General features: G+C 46.7%; 1 protein-coding gene across 4 annotated transcripts in view; it reads right to left on the minus strand.

The window, feature by feature from the left end:
- The window catches only part of LOC140409078 (long-chain-fatty-acid--CoA ligase ACSBG2-like), a 278,888-nt gene extending 255,612 nt beyond the window's left edge, over positions 1-23,276 (minus strand). The window contains exon 1 of one of the 4 annotated variants that reach the window (XM_072497172.1): positions 22,918-23,276. The gene's annotated coding sequence lies outside the window, so the exon portion shown is untranslated. The remainder of the gene's footprint in view (positions 1-22,917) is intronic. The other 3 variants (XM_072497171.1, XM_072497170.1, XM_072497169.1) reach the window with 3 other exon arrangements.
- Between the last annotated feature and the right edge of the window lie 806 nt (positions 23,277-24,082).

The following is a 24,082-nucleotide window of genomic DNA, read 5'->3' on the forward strand; positions in this document are numbered from 1 at the left end:
ACTTTATGAAACCGGGCAAGTGAAATGAAATGAAAATCGCTTATTGTCACAAGTAGGCTTCAATGAAGTTACTGTGAAAAGCCCCTAGTCGCCACATTCCGGCACCTGTTCGGGAGGCTGTTACGGGAAGTCACGAGTGTCATCTCACACGCAAGTTCCTCCCGCTTCGGGATGGGGTAGTGTTCCCGCAATATATATTCTGGTTGAGATCCTTAGGATCAATGCAGATGCGCAGCTCCGCCGAAGGCGTTTTTACACATACCATCGAGCTGATTCAGCCAGTCGGTTCTGTAACTTTGGAAATGATGCCCTGGTCCTGAAGAGCCTTGAGCTGTGCCTTCAGGCACTCCTTCAGTGGAGCCGGGACTCGACGTGGTGCGTGGACCACAAGCATTGCATCAAGTCGTAGCAGGATCTTGGACCGATATGGCAGAGCGCCCATCCCATCAAACACATCCGGGTACTGAGCGAGGATGTCGTCAATGCCGGCTTGAAGATCCACGTTGGGGGAGGTCATGGTGTAGACGCGCTGCACAAGGTTTAGCTGCGCCAAGCAGGGAGGCCCCGTCTGTCTTGACGATTTCAAACCTCAGCCTTGCATGAATGCTCCTGTTGGAGACGGGCAGATGGCAGGATCCCAGTGCTGTGATGGCATTGCCGTTATAGTCCAGGAGCTGGCAGGAGCTTGGGTGGCTTCTTGATGCGGTTGAAATCTGCCTGTGAAAGGAGATTGGCAGAAGCACCGGTGTCCAGCTTGGACTGGATAGAGCATTGATTTACTTGCATCACCGCACACCAGTCGTCCGCAGAATCCACAGTGAGGATGGGCAGGCTCCGTGATGATGTCGGTGAGGCATGTTCACGTGTGGTAATGATGCCCACATAGTAGGGGGACTCCAGGCAATCGTCCTCTGGATCCGTAGTACTGCCAGGATCAGAATCCTGTAAACCTTGTTGTACACGGCGAACACGCCTGCGTTGGAATTGGGAGCACTGGCCCTTGACTGGTGGTGCAGACCTGCACAAGGCTGCATAGTGTCCAGGCTTTCCGCAATTTAAACATCGCCTGCCTCTTGCAGGGCAATGTTTCTTTAAGTGGGCGGTGCCACAGTTCGGGCACATCATGACGTCGTTACGCTCAGTGCGTCGTCGCACATGCGCAGTGCGGTCAGCAGACGTTTGCACCTGCACAGTGTGATGATCGACCGCCTCGTTATCCCATTCGCATCGCGCATGCATGGGGCTCCGAAGAGCGCGCAAAATGGCCGCTTCCATCAATGCGGAGGTGCTGCATCCAGGCGATGGCCTGCACCTTCTCTGCCTCGTGGGAGGCAAGTTTCTCATTTTCGGCCGATTTGTATTGGGAATACCGATTTTTGCCGTGCTTATGCACTATACATGTTTCAATTGCGACTGACAGGGTCATATGCTTGATTTTTAAAAGCTGCTCTCTGAGGATCAGAGTGCACTCCAAAACGATTTGGTCTCTGATCATGGAGTCAGCAATATCACCAAAGTTGCAGGACTGCGCTAGTAGACGGAGACAAGGTAAAGATGAATCTTTCAAAGATTCATCTTTACCTTGTAGGCATTGTTTGAATATATAGCGCTCTAAGATTTCATTGGTGTCCACTTCACAATGACTATCAAACTTGTCCAGGATGGTCTGAAACTTGGTCTTGTCCTGGCCATCGGTGAAGTTAAATGAGTTCAAGAGTTGGATAGCTTGATCCCCCGTAGTTGAGAGGAGAAGCGCGATCTTCATGGCATCTGACGCACCCACGAGGTCTGAGGCTTCGATGTACAGCAGAAATCTTTGCTTGAAAGTCCACCAGTTGGCACTGAGATTGCCGGAGGTCCGCAGCTGTTGAGGAGCCTGGATCTTCTCCATGGTGCCGGGATACATTTGCTGGTTGTCACGGAACAGATGGAGGTAAATCACCTAGGGATTGCAGTCTCCTGGTATCATGTCGTGTTAAGCACACTGAGATAACACGGGCTGCAGCTTTAATTGAAAGATACTCCACACCTTGAAGTTAGTTCAATCTGATTTATTGAACCGGTCACACAGTTAGCACAGTTCTCTGGGAGTTCGACTCTCTGCTAACCCAAGTGTGATTACTCTGTCTGACTGAACCAGACTAGCTCTTAGCCATGTGCTGGAGGTGTTATGTGATATACACATTCTGTAGATGTCCCCAGTGGAAAGAGGCGGAGTGTGAGTAACTCATGCCTTTTATCGAGGGAAACCACCCCCAAGTGTTCTGCCTGCTGATTGGTTATGTCCTATTCTCGGTGTTCATTAGCTGCCTGTCTGTATCTCATTATGTGCATGTCTGCATATAATGACAGCAGTGACAACTACACAGTCCTTATGGAGATAAAGTCCTGCCTTCACATTGAGAATGCTTTTGTGTTGTGTGGCACTACCACCGTGCTAAATGGGATAGATTCAGAACAGATCTAGCAGCTCAAAACTGGGCATCCATGAGGCACTGTGGGCCATCAGCATCAACAGATTGGTATTCCACCACAATAACCTCATGGCCCAGCATATCCCACACTACACATTACCATCAAGCCAGGAGGATCAACACTAGTTCAATGGCGAGTGCAAGTGGTCATGCCTGGAGCAGAAATGGAGGTGTCAACCTGGTGAAACTGCAACATAGGACTGTTTTCCTGCTAAACAGCAGGACCAGCATGATATAGACATAGCTAAGCAATTCCACGGCCATTGGATCGGGTTTAAGCTCTGCAGTCCTGCCTCATTCAGTCGCAAATGGTGGCGGGCAACTAAAACACAAGGGAGAGGGGGCTCCACCAATATCCCCATCCTCAATGATGAGGGAGCATAGAGCTTCAGTGCAAAAGACATTTTGAAGCATTTGCAATCATCTTCAGCCAGAAGTGCCAATTGGATGGTCCATTTCAGCCTCCTCCTCCGGAGGTACACATCATCACAGATGCTAGTCTTCAGATAATTCGATTCACTCCGCATGATATCAAGAAATAGCTGAAGGTATTGGATACTGTAAAGATAAGGGCACTGACAGCATTCCAGCAATAGTACTGAAGACTTGTGCTCTAGAACTTGCTGTTCCCTTAGCCTAGCTGTTCTAGTCCAGCTACAACACTGGAATCTACCCAGCCACGTGGAAAATTGCTCAGATGTCATCAGACATCTAAAGTTCATTTCGCAGAGTGTGCCAGCAAGGAACGCGAGCAAAACGGGAGACAATGAGAATCAGGGTACAATCTTTAAGGTTCAGGTTGCCCCGAAATGCATTTATGCTATTCACTTCAACCACTCAGTGGTTGAGAGTTCCATATTCTCACTACTCTTGGACAAAGAGGTTTCTTATGAATTTCCTATTGATTTTCTTGGTAACGGTCTGTACTGATTGGTCCAGTTATGCGCTCCTCCAGAAGAGAGTTCATTCCCTATGAATCCACTGAAACAAATGATTTCATAATTTTAAAAGACCTCCATTATTTTACTGTGCACAAATTGACCAACAGAATGACTACTTGCTCAAAAGGTGTGGGCATTAATACCAGAAGCAATAAATAAGCAACAGGTCCTACTTCCCTAGATTAGAACAGCTGGAGCACAAAATTCTATAGCATGCAAATACAAAATGGGGATCAGAACAGTCAAGATTGAACAAAATTTTACAACTTTCCAGAAATTATTCATTTTAACAATTTAAATAGTCGGCATGCCAGAGAGTTCATAGAGAAGAAACAAATGGCAAAAAAATAGCAGAAATAATGACCAAAGGCGAATGACCCTAATATGATCCAACAAGACAGAATCTAACAATCTCCCATGTTCAACAGCATTACCATCACACAAACAACATCCTTGGGGATTATCATCGACCAGAACAGTAACTAAGACTAGCCAGATAAACACTGTGGCTAAAAGAGAAGGTCCGAGGCTGGGAATTCGGAGGCAAATAACTCACATCCTGACTCCCCAAATGTCTCCACCACCTACAAGGCACAAGTCAACAATGTGATGGATGACCCGCCACCTGCCAGGAATGAGTGCAACTCTAATATAATAATAATAATAATAATAATCTTTATTGTCACAAGAAGTTTGCATCAACACTGCAGTGAAGTTACTGTGAAATGCTCCTAATCGCCGCATTCCGGCGCCTATTCGGGTACACTGAGGGAGAATTCAGAATGTCCAAATTACCTGACAGCAAGTCTTTTGGGATTTGTGGGAGGAAACCAGAGCACCCGGAGGAAACCCACGCAGACATAGAACATACAGTGCAGAAGGAGGCCATTCGGCCCATGGAGTCTGCACCAACCCACTTAAGCCCTCACTTCCACCCTAACCCCATAATCCAATAACCCCTCCTAACCTTTTTGGTCACTTAAGGGCAATTTATTATGGCCAATCCATCCAAGCTGCACATCTTTGGACTGTGGGAGGAAACCAGAGCACCCGGAGGAAACCCACGTAGACACGGGGAGAACGTGCAGACTCCACACTGACATGACCCAAGCTGGGAATCGAACCTGGGACCCTGGTGCTGTGAAGCCACAGTGCTAACCACTATGCTACCGTGCTGCCCTACACAAGTTCTACACCATCCAGGACAAAGCAGAACGCTCGATTGGCATCCCATCCACCAACTTAAACGTTCACTCCCTGCACCACCAACATGCACTGGCAGCATTGTGCAACAATCTACAAAATGCACTGTAGCAACATGTCAAGCCTCTTTTCACAGCAGCTTCAAAGCCCTGCAACTTCTACCACTGAGAAGGACAAGGGCAGAAAATGAGAAGGCCAAGGGCAGAAAATGCACAAGAACACCACCGTCTGCGAGTTTTATCCAAGCCACACCATCCAGAACACACCTTCTGGTTCTCAAAAGGGCATATGCTCAGCGCTGTTATGATGAGGCACATAATCAGCAACAATACAAAAAGGAGAAAGTATTTTAACACACTCAACTATTGCAGTCCAATATTCCTAAACCAGAGGATTGCAATCCAAATAGAACAGATAAAATGGTTCGTTGTATTCCAATGTTATGCGGGGTTGTGTGCTGCCTAGAATCCCTCCACTTGAGGAAGGAGGCCATTCGGCCTATCGAGTCTGCACTGACTCTTCGAATGAACACCCTACCGAGGCCCACGCCCATGCCCTATCCCCATAACCTAATTTTTTGGACACAAGGGCAATTTAACATGGCCAATCCAGCTAACCTGCACATCTTTGGACTGTGGGCGAAAACCGGAGCACCTGGAGAAAACTTATGCAGACATGGGCTGAACGTGCAAACTTCAGTCACCCAAGCTGGAATTTGAATATCTATAATTTGATTTAATATAAATACAGTATTACCAATTAAAAAGCAGGAAATGCTGAAACACTCACAAACAGTTAATTTTTACGTATATTATGTTTCATCAGAACTAGAAGATGTTAAAAATGTACAGCTTTTAAACAAGGACAGGCTTTATTACCAATTGTCCAGTCACACGGTACAATATAAAGACATTATTCCATCACAGAAGCAAGCAATTTGTCACAATCAGTGAGTTGGGGAGTGAGCAGTGGGACATTTGTTACTAGATTTCTCACACAGATCTTGCACTAAAAGAGGAAAGCACTGCAGACAAAGCATTGGACCAGAGGCGACTTCAGTGTTGTTCATCATCCCAGGTCATTTTGCAAAATAGCCATATTTGAGGAAAACACCAGAAAGTTTTTACTCAAGTGTGGCCCTCTTGAAATTTACAAAATGTCTAAATAAAGTTGGTAAAAAAATGGAATGTTAACTCCGGGAGATTGGAACACAAAAGAATGGATGTTACGTTACAACTGGAATGTTAGAACACATCTCAAGTGACTAGCCAGAAAGAAGAACTGCAATTGTAACACGCGAGCTATCCTGATGATCAAATGACAACGCCACTCTCACTGGCCTTCCTGGGGAGGGCCAGCTGAAGGAACAAGCAGGAGGAAGTAAGACTGACCCTCATCTCCAATGACCATGTAAAGGAAAACTTCTATTCTGACCTTGGTGAACTCCTCACTTCCAATCCAATAGAAGAAAAGGTAATCCTTCTGGGGAACTCATGCCAGGGCTGGCTGTGACTCTCGATACCTGGAGTCGAACCATTGGGACAAACCGTGAAAAAGGCAATACAAATAATGTCCTCCTGCTGACCAAGTGTGAGCAGCTTGGCCTGAACATAACAAACACCTTCTTCTTCCAGAAGGACAAATAAAAAAATCTCACATGAACTAATCCACAGATTAAAGCAATGGCAGCTCCTGGATTATGTATTGTTCGGGTCAAAGACCAAAATGATGTCTGAACCACTCAATCCATGTCTGCTGGATAGGTCATCAACTTGCTCAATCAGTGATGAACATTAGCCGAGCACCAAGACATCACAAGGCCCAAAGATCCAAGGGGAAGATGATCAATTTCTCGACTTTAAAGCAGTCAGACCACAGGAGAAGAACTCCAAGTGCAGCTAACGACAAATCTGGAAAATCATTTTACATATCCAACTCAGTTCCAGAACAGTGAGATCAAATAAAGTCAAATCATTGGGTTCGGCAATCATTACCAGGACTGATTTAATGAAAAATATGTAACCTCCTGAAACAAAAAAAGAGCAGCCTTCATCACCTGCCAGGACAACTGAAGGTCACAAGTCAAAAAGGCAGCACACCAACAGTTCAAAGTTGACACCAAAAAAACAAATCGGGCAGATAAAAGACATGTTGCAGGAAAAGGAAGCCCAAGGGATCCAACTATATGCTTACCACCATGACATGCAAACCTTTTTTGAAGCCACCATGGCCATCCATAGACAAACTGCCCTTCGTTCACAGGACAATGTTTTTTTCCCCCCAAAGGATTAGAATGTCACCCAGCAGAGTTGAATAATATTTTCAACATCTCTTCAACCGCCAATCCACAATGGAACTGATGCTGGAGTCCCCCACTAGTGCTTAGTATCCGTGGTGAACCATCATTTGTGGAAGAGCTGCATCAAGCAATCAAAGATATGAAAACAAAGCCAGGAGGTGCTGATGGTATTCCAGCTGATGTCTTCAAAGCTGGAGAACCTTTGGGCACATCCAGACTCCATGCACTTATGCCACGCATTTGGGAGGAAAAAGAACTCTATCCCCCACCTTCAGGAATGTGATACTTCCTTCAAGGAGGGAGATAAATCATGCTGTGGAACGCACCCCCGCTCCCCACCAAGGGCAGCAAGGTGGCGCAGTGGTTAGAACTGCTGCCTCACGGCACCGAGGTCCCAGGTTCAATCCCGACACTGGGTCACTACCCGTGTGGAGTTTGCACGTTCTCCCAGTGTTTGCGTGGGTTTCGCCCCCACAACCAAAGTTGTGCAGGGTAGGTGGATTGGCCACGCTAAATTGACCATTAATTGGAAAAAATGAATAGAGTACTCTACAGTTTTTAAATTTAAAAAAATACTTCCCGTGTCCATAGCAGGGAACATCCAGAACCACTTGCTTCCTGTGACGGAGGAAATCCTCCCAGAGACAGGCCAGGGTTTTCTCTGGTATCAGCAGCCTGATATTGAACAAGAAAATTGGTGCTGAAATGTCCAATGGCAGCTTTCTCTGCCATATGGTGTGGCACTTTGAAAGCAAAACCTTCAAGTCACGGGTCCCACTCTCATGGGACGGCCTCTAATTTCCCCACTGCACCAGCAACTTAGACACTCAATGATCCAGGGTGTCATTTTTAAAGGTTGTCCCAGTGCACAGCAGGGGAAAAAAACGGCTCACTAAAGGGCACCCCCTGTGACTCCCCTGACATCAGGTTGGCAGCCCCTGATACTACCCAAGTATTCCCCAGGCACTGCACTGGCATCAAGCTGACACTACCCAGCAATTGCATAGGCACAAACCTCTCCCCCTTGAGTACTGCACTCACCTGAGCTTCCTTGGGAGTACTGCTCGCCAGGTGCAGACGCCTTCAGAGACCAGTCTTGGTTTGCGCTGTTCTGACATCACAAATGGATTATTTCACACGAGGGGGTGGGGGCCGATTCTGGCACATAGGTCTGATCATATACAAATTTAATATAATGATGTTCCTGACATGGAACATCATGAACCGCAGTCCGTAACTGACGGGTGGATTGGGCACAATTGTGCCGTGCTTGCACATTGTTGTCAAAATGACTTTGGACTTCTCGCAATATTTTCCGCCTCAGTCACTGAACCCACCCAAATCAAATGGGAGAAGAAACTTCCGGCAACAGTGTGGCTTCAACCTCTCAACATAATATTTGTTGCTGCCAAACAAATCCAATGAAAGTACGAAGAACAACACCAGGAACTCCTTCATTGCATTGGGTAAAACATGAAGCTGTGGATTGTGCTCGACAGATTTCTGTATCCAATAAACTTCTTCAATTCCTGCCATTGCTTCATGTTATGACTACAATGGTCTTTGAGTGGGATATCTGAAACAGGTACCTTCAAAAGTCTGAAACCGATTCAAGCAAGGCAGAGAGATAACCCCCAGTCTCCATACTACTTTTAGTCTCCCTACAATGGCTATTCACCTCTCCCAACTGCCCTCTGGTGGCAGTATTAAATGCCATCTACATGGAAATTCTTTAACCTCAGTCGCCTCCATACCAAAACAAATCTAACCACTAACAGAATGTGATCTAATGCTGGTGCCCGCTAGTGACCAGATTTACAAGCTACTCTAGATCTCTTCAGTTCTGTATACAAGAAACTCAAAAATGTGCTGGAGTGTTACAAAAACAAAACTCCCAACACAACTGGTCATCCAAATATTCCACCTTCCATACATGTTGAAGGAGTGACTCTGGGAAATGTTAAACACATTTCTCATTCCTTTGCGGTCACTTAAAAAGCCACCATTGAGGAGGAGCTCCAACACCAGATAAGCTGCAACAGCTCAGCCTTCCACAAACTACAGCCGCAAACATTTGGAAATGCAAGCAAACAGGTCTGGTGTACAGAGCAGCAGTCGCCCCCACACTCCTGTACTGCATTGAGAGTGGGATAGTGCATCAGCGACGCACTAGAATAGTGCTAAATAGTGCTTTTAAAAAATCCATCACTAATGCCTCTGCCACGTTCTCGAATTCTAGAGAGGACTATCAAACATGCACTTGCGTCATTCAGGCAAAACTCCTGCAAAATCCAGCTACAATGGACTGGGTTACGGTGTCCAAATGACCAAAAACTGTTTCCCCCATCAGTTTGCTTTCTCAATCGTCAAATATCCAGTGTTCCAGGGAAGGACCAAGAAAATGCCATTTAAATGAATGCAAAAAGGGATCCTGACTTTTAATTGGTGAACAGGGACAATCAAGCGGGGATATTCTGCCGCCATAAAAGCGGTTTTGGGACTCCTGCTCAATTTTCCGCCCACTTCACCATTCCCACCTCCTGAAAACAGGGGCAGTAAATCCCGGCTTAGGTGTGCATTCCCTTTATATCCAAGAAGCATAACCTTAAAATAAGCATTTCAGGTGTGATCTTAGGAAGCATTCTTTACGTAACGGATAGTGGAAATCTGGAGCACTCGCCCCCAAATTGCTACTCCGAGTATGTTAAGCGAAATATCAAAATTAAACTCAAATCTAAAGGGTTACAGAACCAAGATGGGTCGAAGCTGCCAAGATACAAATCAGTCATGATCTATTGGAATAACGGAGCAGGCTTAAGGGACTGGAAGGCCTTACGCCTGTTCTCATGTTTCAATTCACCAAATCCTTCTCTAGCATTCATCCAATAATAATAATAATCGCTTATTGTCACAAGTAGACTTCAATGAAGTTACTGTGAAAAGCCCCTAGTCACCACATTCCACCGCCTTTTCGGGGAGGCCAATACGGGAATTGAACCCGCGCTGCTGGCCATGTTCTGTATTACAAACCAGCTGTTTAGCCCACTGTGCTAAACCAGCACAATAAGAGCGAGATAAAAGTCTGTGCAGGTCAAGGTTGAACTTTATTTACTATTCTACCATGATATTTTTCAATTTGAGTTTTGTGTCTGTGATAGCACAGCCCCTTTAAGGAGCCGGGCCTTGCAGCCCTTGTGACTGGCTCAGGGCCAATCCCATGGGAGCATGCAAATCCCAACCAATAGTGAGTTCGCGTGGAGCACTGGGAGCAGGGGCCCAGACAAGTGAACCCTGGAACCAGAAAGCAAACATTGTGTGTTCTGTGTTGCAAGTATGCCAGCCTATGCTCGTCTTCAATAAACCCCTTTGTTACCACTGGAAACATCCAGAGAGTGTTTGTCTTGAGCTACCATATTGATGAAGAAATTAGAAGTAAAATGGTCGATCGCAGCCTGCAGTACCGCAGATTGCGGGCCGGGGGGTGAGGGGGGGGGTGAAAGAGTATCCCTTTCAGAAATGTTTTGGTCTTATCACATGGCTTCAGTGATGTCATTGTGTGGTTGGAGCTGGACTGTGGCTCCGAATTTTACTTTTTCGCTTAGTGTTTGAACTGGTTTGTACAGCACAGGTTGAAAAAGATATTTTTCTCTATTTGCATCTTAAAAGCGGTTTCCAGACTGCTTGATAACTTGAAAAGAAATAACTGTTTTTTGGAAGGAATTCAAACCTGCTGTTTTGGGAAGGAAACAAGAAGTACCTATACCACGTCTTTAAGTCTTAAAGATAGTGGACGCTATTCTCCCACCCCCACACTGGGTGGGTGAATCACCGGGGCGCCGCGCGAATCGCGCCACGCCGCCCCGACCCCCGCACGCGATTCTCTCACACCCCGGAAACCAGCAGCGCGCGATTCGCACCAGGCCGCTCAGAGAACCGGCGAGCGGCGATTCTCCGGCCCGGATGGGCTGCTACGACATGACAGGTTCCCGCCGGTGCCTCTGGTCGCTGTCGGCAGGAACTCTGCAGGAACGCTGGCAGGAGGGGGGGCGGGCGGGGAGGAGAGAAGAGGGGGGGTCCTTCACCGGGGTGGCCTCCGATGGGGCCTGGCCCGCAATCGGGGCCCACCGATCAGCGGACCGGCCTCTCCCCCCCCGGGCCTACCTCCTTCTGCGCGCGGCCCCAGAACACCGGCTCCATGTTGGTGAGGGGCCGGCGTGCGCAAGACGTTCCCCGCGCATGCGCAGGATGGCGTGGCCCAACCGCTCCAGCGCCGTGCTGGCTCCCTGTGGGGGCCAGAATCGTTTGTGTCTGAGCCCTGTTTGCGCCGTCGTGAAACGCAACGGCGTTCACAACGGCTCGAACACTTGGCCTCAATATCGGTGTATCGCCCCCCAGTAAGAGTGCGGTGTGCTGGGCCACTCCTTTGAAAAGGGTTTTCTGGTTTATGGGATCTTGTTATTAAATTGGAACAGCTAATGGGGGAAGTCTATTAAGGATTATATATAGAATACTGTAGCTGTGTGGGGTATTTATGTTGGCCATTGATAAAAATGCTTACTGTGTTTATTAAAAACTGTTAATTAAATTCGTAGAATAAACTTTGTTTTTGATTAAAAGTGCTTAAGGCCTCTGTTGAATAACACCTGAAAGGCAGGCCCTTGTGCTCATCATAACCAAAATCAGTAAACAGTTGTAGATCAGGTGAACTCCACGATATACTTTGGAGTTTTCTAAACCCTGGCCCATAACAAGAGAGAGAGAGAGAGAGAGAGAGAGAGAGAGGAGAGAAAAAAAAAAAAGAGGCAGTCTGAAGAAAAATAAACCAAGTAGGAGATGAAAGAGAGTCGTGAATCATCGACTTTGGCATCGTGACTCACTTTTGGGTGTCAATTATTGATAAACTAGACCCATTTGACGAGGGGACTAAAGATTGGACCCAGTTAGGCAGCTCTGCTATTTTTTCATTGCAAACAAGGTCACAGGTGAATACAAGCAGTAGGTGATACTTCCGACAGTTTGTGGGCCCCAAACATATAATTGAATAAGAAATGTGATGTCCCTGCGGAACCTGACTCAAAGACCTTTGACCAGCTAGTCAAGCTGGTTAAGGAACACAATTTCCAGGCTTCCAGCGATACAAATTGAATTCCGCAATCAGGGACACTGGAGTCCATCGCAGTTTTCATAGGCAGGCTTCGCCAGCTGGCTGAGCACTGCAAGTTTGGGATTGCGCTTAACTACATGCTTTGTAAACTACATGCTTTGTGACCGTCCAGTTTGTGGGATCCATAATCTCAATATCCAAAAGAATCTTTTGGATGAGACCACAATCACGCTGGAAAAAGTCATCGAATTCGCTAGGCGACTCAGTGAGCCGATAAAGGTGCGAGTGAGCTCTAAAAGCATGGCCGAAGGAAAAGTCAATCAAGGAGGAGGGGGTATGGCCACGGGCACGAAGCAGGAGCAACAGCAAACCAGTTGCGTTTCTCAGTACCGGACCGAAGTCGAAAGCCAGGAAATAGAATGGGCTGTCAACCCAGGACTGAAGTGGACTGCTACCTTTGCAGTGGATAATGGGGAGCATCCCCAAGAGGGTTGCCATGTGTTTGTATGCTGCTAATGCAATTGCTGAGGCCATATTCAAGCATGTTGGCGCGCAAGGCAGAGCCCGCCAATGCAAACAAAACACCCGCAGCAGCAGTCCACGAAGCCGCGTCACCAAGTGGGGATGAGCTCTGAGGCGGAGCATGCAATGTACCACCTGAATGTTGTCCAAGTGAAGATGATGTCCCCTATCAAAATCCTAGAGTGTAAATTGTAAGCCACTGAAAATGGAAGTCGACACCAGGTTTCAGTGACAGTAGTGGGGGAGCAGATCTTCAATTAAATCCTAAATCTGAGTAGCACCAAGGTCAAGCTATCGACTCACACGGGGGAAGCACTAAAAATCCTTGGAACCACCAACTCTATACTGGCTTATAAAGAGCAAGCGGCCAATCTGCCCTTAGTTGTTGTAGAAATGCACTGACCCAGCCTCATGGGTGTGCTGAATATAGGAATTTCAGAGATGTTGGATTATATGTATTTGGTGCCGTAAGGGTTAAAAGCCTGCATTGGTGCATTATGAGTGCTGTAGTTATGATTTTTTTTTTTTTTTAGAAATTCTGGTAGCAAGCCAGCCAGGCTTTGTGACTTGAAGAATGCAATTAAAGCATCGTAAAAGTTGGTCTAATGGCAATTTGTTTATATGAAGACAGTTCCCTCAGGAGTACATAGAGACATTGGACAGGATTCTACGTAGCCCGGCGCCAAAATAGTGTTCGGAGATCAGGCGGAGAATGAGCTCCAACATCTAAATTAGGGCCGACACCGCTTTGATGCTGGTCCGCCATGCTGTGCGCCCTCCAAAATGGCGTCATCATGACATGCGCCGTCTCAGCGCCATTGATGCATCATCGGCCGGCCCACCAATGATGCTCTGCCCCCGATAGGCCGAGTTCCCAAAGGCGCGGAACATGTGGGGTCTGAGCCAGCGTGCCGGCTGTGGACTGTGTCCGGCGCCGCCACACTTGGCCAGGATCCATGCTACTGGCCGAGGGGAGTCTGCTAGGGCTAGGGGGAAGCGATCTACGGTTTAGGTTACGCGCACGGCCTGTGCCATGTTGTACAGCGCGACCGATGAGGTCGGCAGCCGTGCGCATGCGCGGCCCGGACCCAGCCATTCTCGGCACAGGCTGCAGGAGTTTCAGTCAGCGCCGGTGCTAGCCCCTCACCGGTACCGGAATCCTTGAGGGGGTCAGCACCGAATTTCCTATTGTGAAAGTCGACACATTCTACACTGGGGTCAGCATTTAAGACTCCAGAACGGAGAATCCAGCCCCCCGTGTTTGGCCTTAGTAAGATGATGTAGTTAATAGGAAGAGCCAGGGACTGAAGCAGTCAGGTGTTGAGTTCAGTCTAGATCGGTCTGTGAGCAGGCTAGTTTCTTTTCTCAAAGCAGCTTAGTTAAAAAAAAACTTTGCCTGTGAACAGAACAGTTTCTGAAAAGGCTGGCAGATTAAATAGTAGTTTGACACGGGCACAAATATGCAAGCAGTTTTCTGGAGGACTTCTCTCTCAAAGTGGTTTATCCATGACATCCCTTTACAGCAAGTATTCCAGAGTTTGGCAAGTGTATTTAAAAGTGGATTTTGACCTGGGATGGGGTTTTGCTACAGTAGAGATAAAATATAGCAGTTAGGATTTAGTGTTACATTGTCATTGTAAAACATTGTTTAACTGATAATTGTAAGCCATTTTCTTTATTACTAACATAAAAAATCATAAAGTTTGTTTTAATACACCATATCCCTATTTGTGCGTGGAATCACTCAGGGGGCAAAGTATCCTTTCATCACAGTCTTAGAAATTAAAATATTTTGGTTCCTGTCCGGTATCCTAGCAACTAATGGGGTCTGGAAAGGGACTGGCTATAGCAAATCTACTTAATTAGTTGGAATTTATTTTGCCCTGCAAGTTAGGTTGCTTTTCACAGCAAGCTTGGCCAGATGAAAGGCATGAAGTCCAAAATTAATATCAACCCAGACTTGCCATCCAGAGTTTTTAGGGAGAGACCAATCCCCTCTGCCTTGCACCAGATGTTAGAAACTGAGCTGAAGTGTTTCCAAGAACTGTACAACATCAAACAAGTTCAGTTCTCAGGTGGGCAACCCCCATAGTCCCAATCCTCAAGCTGGATTGGATTTGTTTATTGTCACATGTACCGAGGTACAGTGAAAAGTATTTTTCTGCGAGCAGCTCAACAGATCATTAAGTACATGAAAAGAAAAGGAAATAAAAGAAAATACATAATAGGGCAACACAAGGTACACAATGTAACTACATAACACTGGCATCGGATGAAGCATACAGGGGTGTAGTGTTAATGTGGTCAGTCCATAAGAGGGTCATTTAAGAGTCTGTTAACAGTGGGGAAGAAGCTGTTTTTGAGTCTGTTCGTGCGTGTTCTCACACTTTTGTATCTCCTGCCCGATGGAAGAAGTTGGAAGAGTGAGTAAGCTGGATGGGAGGGGTCTTTGATTATGCTGCCCGCTGGAATGATCTATAAGAATCTGCGGGGATTGCCAGTTAACAATAAATCAGGCTGGATAGGTGCCTGATCCCCAGGACTGAAGATCTCTACACCAAGCTGGTGGGAGGCCTTAACTATTCAAAATTGGACCTCAGCTACATCTACTTCGAATTATTTGATAAGTCCCAGAAGTACATCACGATAACTATTTATAACAGCCTACTTCAGTACACAAAGTTACCATTTAGAATAGAGACACAGTCTCTGCCATTTTCCAACATAAGATGGATAATCTCCCTCAAGGTATCTCGAAGGTCATGGTATACCTTGATGATGTCTTAATCACCGGTACCACCCCGACGAGGTACTGAAAGATTTTGGGATTCGAGTGTCTGCTTCAAACTCAAAAATATGTACCATCCAGGCCAGAGAAGTAACGTATCTAGGTTTCAGTAGACACCAGGGGACTACATCCCCTTGAGGAGAGAGCCAAGGAGATCTGTGGGGTCCTAGCATCCAGGAATGTTACTTCCTTGGCATAAAAAAATGATTTGGGCAGATGTATTCCAAATCTGGCCACAACATTAGCTCCACTACATAAAGTCCTGAGGAAACATCAACAGTGGCAATGGAGAGAGCCACAGAAGAAAGATTCCAACTTGGCAAAATAATGATTCCAACTTAAGTAAGTTAAATAACTTTACAATTCTCAAATCTTTTAGTCCCCTTCGACCCTGGAAAACCAATAATCCTCACATGCAATGCATCTCCTGATGGGATTGGGGCAATGTTGTCCCACAAGATGAAGGATGTTTCTGAGCAGCCCATAGCCTTTACCTCAAGAGGATCATTTTGGAAGTGGAACAAAACTATGCTCAGATTGAGAAGGAGGGCCGAGCAGTTATACATGGTGTGAAGAAATTCCACCAATATGTCTATGGGCGCCGGTTTGTTATAATTGCCGGCCACAAGCTGCTGCCGGGCCTTTCCAGAGAAGATAAACCAACTCCCCTGATAGCCTCAGCAAGAGTACAGTGTTGGTCTTGCTGCTAGTGGCCTACTACTGTCCAGCACTAACCTGGCACACAGATTTGAAATGCTGATACTTTGAGTAAATGTCCCCTTCTGAAAAGTGTTTCATCAATGGGTATAGAGGGTTATGGGCCAAGTGCGGGCAACTGGGATTAGCTTAATGGTAAAAACTGGGCGGCATGGACTGGTTGGGCCAAAGGGCCTGTTTCCATGCTGTAAACTTCTATGATTCTATGATCTCCAACGATGCCTCAGGAGATCATATTAGCACAAAATATTTGGACACTTTGCCAGTGTCAGCTGGCCACCGCCGGGCCTGGACTCAGAGGGATTCAATATTGTCACAAGTTAAGAGGATGATACAAACCGAATGGCACCATCACAAGACCCAAAGTAGGAGGCCCTAATTAATGCATCGAGACGAATTAAGCCGCGAAGATGGCATGATCTTGTGGGGATCATGGGTCGTCATTCCATCATCAGTCAGGGAACCTCTCCTACAGGAGATACATTCTACCTATTACGATGCCGGACCAGACCCCAATAATGGATAGGATACTGGACAAAAACCCCAATATTTTGTTTTAATTTTGTAAGACTGTGAGGAAAGGATATCTCGCACCAGGAGTGATTTCACGCAAAATAGGGATGCGGCATATTAAAAACAACTTAATTACTGACACAGTATTAGCATATCTTTAACATCTCACAAGAAAATAGCTTACAACTGCCCCTTAAACAATGCTAATCAATGCAGTGACACAATAACCTTAACTGCTATCTTTACTTCCAATCAAACAATAGAAACATCTCAGATCCCAATCCACTTTAAAACAGAGTTAGCACACAGGAATACCTGCTGCACAGAGATGTCTGGATATTCCACTTTGAGAAAGCAATATCCCTCAACAACCAGCTGCAAACTCCTGTCTGGCTCAACTTACTGTTCAAAATGCCTATCCTCTACACAGGAAAATTTTAAACTCACTGTCCTGAAATCAGCTGCTTATGGTCTCCCCCCAGTCAAAGTTGGATATAAACTGCTAGTCTGTCCACAGACAGATCTTTAACTGAACTGTATTGAGAGCAGTTCATAGAATTATAGAATCCCTACAGTGCAGGAGGCCATTCAGCCCATCGAGTCTGCACCGACTCTTCGAATAAGCACTCCACGGGACTTCCAGTTGCGGCAATGGTGCGAGTGGTCACGCATTGGGGGCTGGATTCTCCACCCCACTGCGCCACATTTCTGCCCCAACCCGCCGGCAGGATTCTCCATTACACCGGACGGCCAATGGGGTTTCCCATTGTGGGGCAGCCCCACGCCGTCGAGAAACCCCCGGGCGCCGGCAAAACGGAGAATCCTGCCGGCGGAGAATCCCACCCTTGGTAACTCCCGCTTGTGACGGTGCTTTTTCCTCGATTAACAGGTGGATGTTTTAGTGGAAAAAGGTGCAGGAGTGCTGGAGGAATAGTTTATTCCACCATTGGATGGATTTGTGGACCAGAAGTGGTTTTAGGTGAAAGGGGCTGTTGGACCGGAAAACCTTTCCTGCGACACAGGAAGATGGCAGAGAGTAAGGACCAGCCCTACTATCTCAGGTCTATGGAACAGCTGGTGGACCTCTTGAATGAGAAGTTCACCCAGCAGAGGAAGGAGGCTCTGGAAGACCTGGCGAGGACAGTGGACGGAGGCACCATGGTGGTGGCTGCCAGGTTAGCTGGGCGGGCTAGTTCATGGAAGCACAGTGGTGGGTGAACGGGTGGTTAGAGTGCTGATGCGGATTGGGATTGATGTTTTGTGGAGGGGGGGGGTGGGGGGGGGGAGAAACTACTTTCAGGGGAGGGGTTTTTGAAATGTGGTATGGGGAGGGTTGATGAAGGTGGACATCTGAGGGCAGGCCTGAGGGGGCACGGGCTGGCGGCTGGCCCAGGAGAGGCTATGGTTGATCGGGGGGGGGGGGGGGGGGGGGGTGGTCCAGGCTGTTCACATGGAATGTGAGAGGATTGAATGGGCCAGTCAAGAGGGCTCGCGTATTTGAAGAGCTGAAAGGCAGATGTGGCATTCTTACAGGAAACACACCTGAAGATCGGGGGTCAGACTAGGCCTAGGAAAGGATGGTTTGTGAACGGGCGAGGGATGCCATTCGGGGATATGTCGAGCTGAATGACATAGGTGAGGTTTCGGCTGCTACGCTACGGGAGGCACTGAAGGCAGTAGTAATGGGAGAGTTTATTTCAATACAGAGATAAGACGGAGCAGGCGGAGATGGCAAGGATAGTGGAGGACATTTTGCAGGTGGATAGGTGGCATTTGTATGCCCCAGAGGCAGGGTGGTTGAGAGAATGACATAAACTGCAGGTGGAGTTTGGGCTGATATCCACGGGTAAGGCGGTAGGGCAGTCAAGGAATATGGGGAAAAGGCAAGTAGGATGTTGACGTATCAACTGAGGAAGCAGGAGGTGGCGAGAGAGATCGGAAAGGTGAAGGGTGGGGGGGTGGGGGGGGGGGGGGGGGGGGGAGAAGGGACTTGGTCTAGGATTCTGTGCGGGTGACTGGGATGTTTAAAAGGCCCAGCTTGGAGCTGTGGAACTTTGCTCTTGTTATAATAAAAATGGAAGAGTCTTTCAGAGATATCCCCTCACAAGTTGCACACATTTCCCATGCTCCATCTATACCACCTTGTTTCTCCCCCCCCCCCCCCCCCCCCCCCCCCAACCCAACTTCCATGGCACCTCTGACAAGCTGTGCAACTGACCCCCATGGCCTCTCTAAATCCCAATGCAAAACCACCCCATAGTCCTTCATGCCCCCTATTGCAAGCTCTGAAGCCTGGCTAAAAATCAAGATACCCATTCCTCTATTAAAACACCTGAACCCCAGAGAAAACCTTACTTGATTAACAGGGCTGGCTCTTTGATCCCTGCTTTCAATTTTGCAACATTTTAACACAAGGTTAAGCGGTTTTAGGAGCTTGCAGTTTCTGTTACTGATACTTTAAAGTGTCTTGATGATTGACACTTTTTTGGGGCTGGCGTGAAAAGATTTTTTTTTAATTTTTTTTTTTTTTATAAACATAGCGGAAGGTAATAAAGAAATGATTGTTTTTTAAAAAACATACCCTATTGTTGCTATTGGTTCCAAAAAGTGTATAATAGTCCAATGGTCATAGAAATGCCATAGCTTGGCATAGGAGGTATTAGACACCATGGGCATGTGGGTAGAGGGGCAAACCTTCACATGGGGTAAACATTAGCACAGGAGGCTGAGACCATAGAGGTGGGTAGAGGGGCATAGCTTGGCATAGGGGGCATGAGATCTCAAAGGAGCCATGAGGAGGACCTACTGAACAACCTTTTAAAAGATCCCCTCATGAAAACTATGGCTCAAAACACCTCTAAAAGTGCCATGAATCATGACTCTTTAAACACCTAGCCTGGCTCCAGAAAATTGCAGAGGAGTAGGATGAGCCTATCTCCACAATGGAGTCGGCAAGGTTGAGAGTGCCAGGTGCAAGCCTTTGACCTGAACCAGCCAGTAACCATTAAAGGCACCCATGAAAATAAAACATCCTGGGAATGAGGTTAGGAATCCTGCAATTGGAAACCATCTGACATTTTGAAAGGGCTCCAGAGTCATCCTAACTCAGCGAAAATCCTGGCCAGAGACGGGAAGAAATGTTTTCTCTCAGCTGGTCATAAGCCAATGGAATTCTCTTCCTCAAAGAGTTGTGGGGAGGGGGTGAGCCCAGTGGTTAACACTGCTGCCTCATGGCACCGAGGACCCAGGTCCGATCCCGGGTCACTGCCTGGGTGGAGTTTGCACAGTCTCCCCATGTCTGCGTGGGTCTCGCTCTCACAACCCAAAAGATACCTAGGTTAGGTGGATTGGTCACGCTAAATTGCCCCTTAATTGGAAAAAAAAATTGAAGAGAGAGAGTCGTGGAAGCTGGGTCATTGAATATATCCAAGTCAGTTAGATTTTTGATCAACAAGGGAATCAAGGATTATAGGGTGGCATAAAGAAAGGTGGGAGTTGAGACCACACAATCAGATCAGCCATGATCTTATCAAATGGCAGAGCAGGCTCAAGAGGGTAAATGGCCTACTGCTGCTCATAATTTCTGTTTTCTTGAGAAGTGAATAGGAGCTGAGACTGCAAGTGCTCCCTGCAAAACAATAAGGTAGCACAGAGGAAGATAGTGTGCATATTTCTCTGTTCCTTTTTCCTGATGTCTACAGTTTTCCATTTTCGACTGCATTAACTTGTTGACTGCTGCATTTTTTTTAATAAAGAGTCTGTTGCATGAGGCAAAGTTTGACTAATTCTCAATCTTGCCTGTCCTTCCTTCTGTTCGCACTAAGGTGGATCGTTTAAAAATTGGCTGAATGACAAGAAACAAAGAGTAATGATTAATAGAGGTTTCTGGGTTGTGTCATGGAACTCCTTGGGGGGGGGGGGGGGGGGGGGGGGGGCGGTGAGATAGAATTGGGACCCTTGCAATTCCTTTTCACAGCCCTGCAGTAATAAGCAGCTAATCTTAAACTATGTTGTTTCCAGAGGAAATAATAAACAAAACAAGCCACCTTCATTTGAATCCAATTGCCCATATCAAATATAATGATGTACTGTTTAAATTCACCTTCCTCCCACAAAAAGAGCTGCTTTCAGTGTGCAACACAATTCCATTTTACACTTGCAACACTGACTGGGTTTGAAAATCATACGAATGAAGGCAAAGCAAAGAGATTTTGAAGTGAGACAAAGCTCCATTTCCCTCGTGGAAGCAATGGTTGTCTTGAATTTGCATTTAGAAGCACCTTTTTCCCCTCCACCAAAGTTGTGTAAATTATGTCAAGGTTATCAAGGAACAGGGGCGGGATTCTCCCAGCCGCTGCGCCAAAATCGGGTTTGGCGCGGGGCGGAGAATGGGCGTCCGCGCTGGAATCGTGGCCGGCGCCGCTGAAGCGATTCTCCAGTCCCCAGAGAATCGGCGCTCGGGGCGTACGTGACGCAGGTAGGGGGCTATTGACAGAGGCCCCCCCCGGGATTCTCCGAGTGCAGCTGGCCGAGTTCCTGACGGCGTGGTTCTAACCACCTATCGGCTGTCGGGAACATCGGGTGTCCCGTGGCCGCCCTGGTGGGGGGGGCGGGGGGGATCCTTCACCCGGGGGCAGCCTCACAAACGGCCAGGCAAATAATCAGGTGGCACTGACCGCGGGCGCACGCGATCTCGGAGGGACCTACTTCGTTCATTATGGTCCGCGATTTGAACCCGCCATGTTGCAAGGGGCGGCTGCTGCCGTGCGCATGCGGGGGCTCCCGACCGAAGTGCAGGGCCCCGTAACCACAGCCAGAGCTGCGAGCTGCACTGTGGGGCCCTGCTAGCCCCCTGCAGGTAGGAAAATCACTCTGGACATTTAAGGAAAATCCAGAATGAAACACCAGCGTGGGGACATAGCCCCATTATTGGAGAATCCAGTGCAGATTAAAAAAAAAAGACTTTCACACTAATGCGATGGTTATGCAAACACAGAATTCTGTACCAGGTTTTCAAATCTTGAAGTAAAATTGCCATTTTTACAAACACAAAAGAAAATCACATTATTTTTACGTGCAGATAAAAAGCAAAAGTCTCATCTGGACACGGAGTTTAACCAGATAGAGTGAACATTACAATAAATCAGAAGCTCTCTAAAATAATTGAAAGTGAATATTCATTATACAGTTATCCAAGTTTTGATGAATTAATTCTCCAACAACCAACTTCGAATTTCAACTTTACTACTAGAGTGTAATTTTAAAGAGATGCCAACATATATGTAAAATGCAGTGCCGTAAGTTGCATCAAAACAGATTTCCTTTGTGTACACATCACCGTGGCAACTTTTCCAATTCTTTCTCTCCTCCCGTCTTTGGGGGAAGGGGGGGGGGAAACTTGCAAAATGACATGAAGACAGGGTTTTTTAAAGCTGCAGCAACAGGTATCTTCTGAACAGGTTTTTTTTCCCCTCTCTGCCCACACAAACATCCGGAATAACGTTGTAGCGGAGGATTAGTGTTTAATTCACAGCACAATATCAGATACTAACAGAAGGCCGTCATAAGGTAGCACAATGGTTAGCACAGTTGCTTCACAGCTCCAGGGTCCCAGGTTCGGTTCCCTGCTTGGGTCACTCTCTGTGTGGAGTCTGCACGTTCTCCCCGTATCTGCGTGGGTTTCCTCCGGGTGCTCCCACAGTCTAAAGATGTGCAGGTTAGGTGGATTGGCTATGCTAAATTGCCCCCAAGTGTCCAAAAAAAGGCTAGGTGGGGTTATGGGGATAGTGTGGGTGCTCTTTCCTAGGGCCAGTGCAGACTCAATGTGCCGAATGGCCTCCTTCTGCACTGTAAATTCTATGAAAAGAATATAACACAAAACACACACCAATTCCCATGTTATATGCAAAGTGGGAGGTTCTTTGGATTAACAATGCGCTGATTAAAAAATTAGTCCATTAGTCGGTCATTGCTCAGCCCCACATGTGAGACTTTACTTCTGATTTAACAGTGAATGAGAAAATAGAGTTGCAAGCACCATTATTTATAATTAATGGCCGGGATTCTTTTTCCCAATTGGGAAACTCAATATCACCTGCTTTCAAAGCCATCCAAACAAACATTTAAAAAGTTAACAACTGACATTTTAAACTTTAATAAGAAAACAATAAAATCAGATAAACTCAAATAAAACTCGTTAAGCACAAAGGAGGTAGCAGTGATGGGGGGTTTGTTCGTATACTGTACATAGCTGCCTTGCCCCAAAAGGGGATAGATCAGATATGTGGGGAAAAACAGTAACTAGGATACAAGAAAGTATCAGGAACTGAGGCGAGAAAAAATAAACAAAAACTTACCTCAGTTAGCTGAGCTTGTACACAAACTTCAAACGGAACACAAATCTGGTAAAAATAATTTACAACTTCTTGGAAGATTGGCTACTTTTAAAACCTATGTACATGCGTGTATATCTATCAAAACGCATCAACATCTCCGATTAGCACAGACACTGTGGTGTCCAGGTTCTCACCGCAATGAGCAGCTCCAGGGGACAGCTGCCAATCACATTCTGCTCTTTGTTGACGCACGAGCTCCGGGCCGAATTCCAGGTGCTGTGTTGAACTGCTGCAGGGCCCGAAGTCCGGGGATAACACCGGCCCTTCCCCTCCACCTCCACCTGTCGGCGCGGCTAATGCGCAGCATTTACCCAAAAGACAGGTGTTTGGGGCGTGGCAGCACGTTACAATTAGCCGCCGGACGTCACCTTTCCCACGCATAGCCCTGTAACGATGTAACAAACAACGGATTTAATATGTAACAAAGAATGATGGAAAGCTGCAGCTACAGGAATAGGTCATTCGGCCCCGCCTGCCTCTGTGGATAATCCTGCCAGTTCCTGATTCTCAACTACCTTTCCAACTTCCCTTCAGGCACCCTTTCACGTTCTGAATCTAGACAGTTCTCCGAGTGAAATAATCAGGAATACCAATCCTGCTGCCTCATGGATCTGAGAGATTTAGGAAAGTGGGGGAAGAGTGGACCATAGGCGCCGGCATGGACTGATTGAGCTCATTGGCCTGTGTGAATCCTGTTTCAGCCTATGTCAATTATGAGACAAACTCATAATAATCATCAAATTCGTGGTACATCGATTGCTATTTTTTCAAAACACAACCCGAAATAGATGGACCGTTGATTATAATCTCTTAAAAGGTCAGAATTATTTACAGAAATTATATTAGTGTATCTAAGAACGCTTTTTTAAAAATAAACGTTTTATTGAGGTATTTCTTTGGCATTTTAACAGCAACAAAATCAACAATATACATAACAAGAAAAATATATACATAGTGCAAATTCCACCACCCTCTCCTACAGGTCTTGCCATTACTTACCCCCCTAACCTAACCCCCTGATGCACTATCAATTACGACTAGTAGAGAGTAATGGAGGCTTTATTACACAGAGATGTGTAGCCTCCTACAGCTGCTGCCGAAATGGCTGCCATTCGGAGAGCACACA

The sequence above is a fragment of the Scyliorhinus torazame genome, chromosome 3 (genome assembly GCF_047496885.1).
Source record: "Scyliorhinus torazame isolate Kashiwa2021f chromosome 3, sScyTor2.1, whole genome shotgun sequence".
Taxonomy (NCBI): Eukaryota; Metazoa; Chordata; class Chondrichthyes; order Carcharhiniformes; family Scyliorhinidae; genus Scyliorhinus; species Scyliorhinus torazame.